The sequence below is a fragment of the Saccopteryx bilineata genome, chromosome 3, assembly GCF_036850765.1.
Source record: "Saccopteryx bilineata isolate mSacBil1 chromosome 3, mSacBil1_pri_phased_curated, whole genome shotgun sequence".
NCBI lineage: Eukaryota > Metazoa > Chordata > Mammalia > Chiroptera > Emballonuridae > Saccopteryx > Saccopteryx bilineata.
Window position 1 is genome coordinate 62,768,753 of NC_089492.1, and position 3,585 is coordinate 62,772,337.

General features: G+C 36.7%; 1 non-coding gene across 1 annotated transcript; it reads right to left on the reverse strand.

Moving 5' to 3' along the window:
- Positions 1-1,907: 1,907 nt before the first annotated feature.
- On the reverse strand, positions 1,908-2,014 carry LOC136332697 (U6 spliceosomal RNA). Its single transcript, XR_010730859.1, has one exon. It is a non-coding gene; the product is annotated as a U6 spliceosomal RNA (small nuclear RNA).
- Between the last annotated feature and the right edge of the window lie 1,571 nt (positions 2,015-3,585).

A 3,585-nucleotide genomic window follows, 5' to 3' on the forward strand; every position in this document is an offset into this window, starting at 1 on the left:
CTTTAAATGAAGCCATCTTTTTCTGCAAGGAAAATAATCATAAAATCTCAGTGGCTTACCAAAGAGCATTTCTTACTTTCTAGCATCTGCAGGTTGGCTGAGGCAGTTCTGCTTTCGACTGCCGGTCTGTGGGTTGGAGACCCATCTGCTCTACACATCTAATGCCGGAGCCCAGGCTGGATGGCCAGCAGCTACTGGGCATGTGCTAGCCTATAGTTCATGCAGCTACTCCTGGGCAAGGGCCAAAGTGCAAGAGAATAAGCCCAACCATGCAAATGCATTTTAAACCTCTTCTTGCATCACATCCTCTAATGTCTCATTGACCAAGTAAATTGCTGTCAAGCCCAATGTCAAGAAAAGGAGTATATGCTCTTCCCAGGGAGTTGGGCTGAGGGAATATTTGCTTAAGAATAAACCAATTTACCAGAATTCACCCTTTAGTTTCACATATTCTCTATTTTCCCACATGTCCATTATACTCCTAAAATAATGGCATTGGGCTCAAAATTATGATATACATGTTCTGAATATAGATCCTTTTAACCCACTGATCTATGAAACAAAAACACAAGTTATCTGCTCCCACCCATCCAATATACAATGACAAAACTTGGATAAGATATCCATAATAAGTACTCCTATTTTTAAAAAAGGAGTATGTAGCCATCACTTGTCCATAGCAATTCTGGTAAAGCAAATGTTATCAAGTCTTAAAATTGAGTAGGGAACTTAAATCATTGCTTGCTAACTGCTCTTTCCCAAAAGATGAACCAAAACAGGATCTATTCTGTACTGTGACTAGGAGGAAGAAGAACAATAGTGAACGATACTTGTGCACACACACAGGAGGGAGATGAGCTTTCCTGCACAAGGATACTTAATGGGAACCTTTACCAGCACAATCATGTGAGTTGAGAAAAGGTGATTTGTTCTGTTCTCAGCTAATATGGAACCCATAAATAACAGAATTGTGATCATGTTTTTTGATAAGACTAGTTCTGTTCCCTAGGAGTGGCTATCAGTTGATTTTTCTCCATAGACTTTCAGCTGGCCCACTTGGAGGTCCCTCCCCTGCCATCTTGCTGCTTGACTAATTCTGAAGAGGAGATTTGAAAACAAGGTTTTGTTCGTGGCTCAGGAGAGTTTGTTTTCTATTGGTAGGGGGTGGCATTTTGTTTTTCTTAGCTCAATTCCTATATAAAATTGGGAAGCAAGAGGTCTTTTTTAATATGAAATAGTCTGTCTTTTTAGTTTAGGTGAGTGGCACTTTTGCCAACACAGGTTCTTCAAAAGCTTGGTTTGTTTTCTATGTACTTAATTTGGTTAAATCCAAGTGTCAATAGTCACACCCACAACTCTTTCCAAGCTGTGTCTCTCCCTAGACTTAACTATAGGTACTTTGTTCATATGTCTTAATAAAGAATATTAAATCCATAGTTAATTTGGTCTCTGTAATGATCACTTCTTTGCTTTTATTTGTTTTGTTTCATTAAGAGACTTTAATTTTGATATCATTTTCTTGTTTCACTATAAGAAATTCTATCACATAAATTAAATCAAAAGTCAAGTGCCATTACTGTTGTGAAATAGAATAAGCCAGCCTTACTCATTGGCTCAATTGGAAGAAAGAAGTTGCACATAAAATCAAAAAGTCACCTACATAAGGATTTGGAATGCATTACAGGGTCCTCTCTTATACAGCAACCTAGTTTGTGGACTTTAAGATTTTTTAAAATTATTTTAATTTTTAATTTATTCTGTTGACATGGTTTCAAGGGTCCCACTCAATATAACACCCTGCATAGCCTGCATCATGGCCCCCATGCCCCATGCAAAGTCTTTCCACCCCCATTTCTCACCCTTTTCCCCTTCCCCCTACCTCCATCCCCTTTTTCCTTCTGGCTATTAAAAATATGGAATGCTTCATGAATTTGCATGTCATTCTTACACAGGGGCCATAATAATCTTCCCTATATCATTCCAATTTTAGTATGTGTGCTGCTGAAGCAAGTACCGTCTTTGCTTTGCTTTAAAAATATTTTTTTTTCACACTTGGTATTTCTAGGCCTATACAGTCCCTTTAAATCCTCCTTGCAAACCAACCAGCCAATTTTACTGAGCTTACCTTTTTTCTATAGTACTTTATAAAATGTCATTAGTAGCCATTAGCTCATGCTTTTAAAATCTTCTAACAAAATGTTACAAATTAAGTAGGTACATATTTTCTGTCTTCTAAGTTACTATAACCACAAATTTATCAAATATTTTGTCACTTTATAACACAGATCATTATTTCTTTCAACCCCTTATAATACAATAGTTTCCTCATTAATCACTGTGTGGTCCCAAAGACAAAGCCAAGCCAAATGTTTAAGGGTTTGCTATGACATCACCTCATTTCCTTTCCAATTTATGTATCACTTAGTTGTTGCAGAAACAGTGTCAAGTAAAACCAACCTAGCCATAAACATTTATTCTCACATTTATATATTTTCTTGCTGACTGCTATTCAGATGATTCAGAGTGACTTTAGCTATGGTAGCCCCATGGCAGGTTGTAGTTTGCCTGAGCTCTACCCCACATGGCAAGAGAGATCTCCTGGCAGAGCTAGTTTTGGGAGACAATGCTCCATGGATCACTCATTTTTGCACATCTTTTAATCAGAAGCATTGACTGCCTTTATTGTATATTATCTTTTGAAGGATATAAAGCAAATCATCTTAGAAAATAAAAATAGGGTCATCCTCCAAAAGAAAAGGCAGACATGCTGACTAACCATTATACAAAATTAGGGTGCCTTAAACTCAGGGTTTTTTTCTTGTAATGCTACTGACTGTGGCTGCAGATGTCAGCTGGCCTTCTGCATATCACCCTATGGGAACTAGGGCTTGGGGAACTGACACAAGAAAATGCTGATACTATAGCTACTGTTATTACTGTAATAAAGATCCTTGTCTCTGTCACAGGAGTCTCATGTTTCTTACTACCATCCATGAAACTGTGACAGAATAATTTATTAGCTTGCAATAGAATGAAATATCAGACCTTTTATAGTTCTTGACCATCAAAAGCAAAGCAAGTCACACAGCCAAACCCAACCTTAATGGGGAGAGAATGTTTAAACTATTTGCTGAATAACTACCTAATGTATCATAATATCAACCACTGTACCTAGTTATCATTTCTTCTCATTTAGACTTGAATTTTACTTAGGAGATAATAAAATATAAGAGCTAAGTCTTGGCAGAATTGATAAACAAGTAAAGATTTCAATAGCTCCAGCTACCATAATATTTATCCTTTCTTTTTAAAATCTCTTATGCATGAATAACTTCTCTTTATCTATTTTGCAAGTTTTCTTATTACTTTCTCCTTTTCCTTTCAAAGTATTTTCTCAGATCTTTAATGCCAGGCTGAAATTTTTAACATTAGCAGTATTTATGAAAGTCTTTAAACATTTTCAAGAATGACATTTCAGGACTAGAGTTGAATAAAAAGAAGTCAGTAGGACTTCCAGGCTCTCTAAAACCAATAGTGAATGCCATTGTTCTTAACACAGACACTGCCATTTGGGCTTTACTCCAG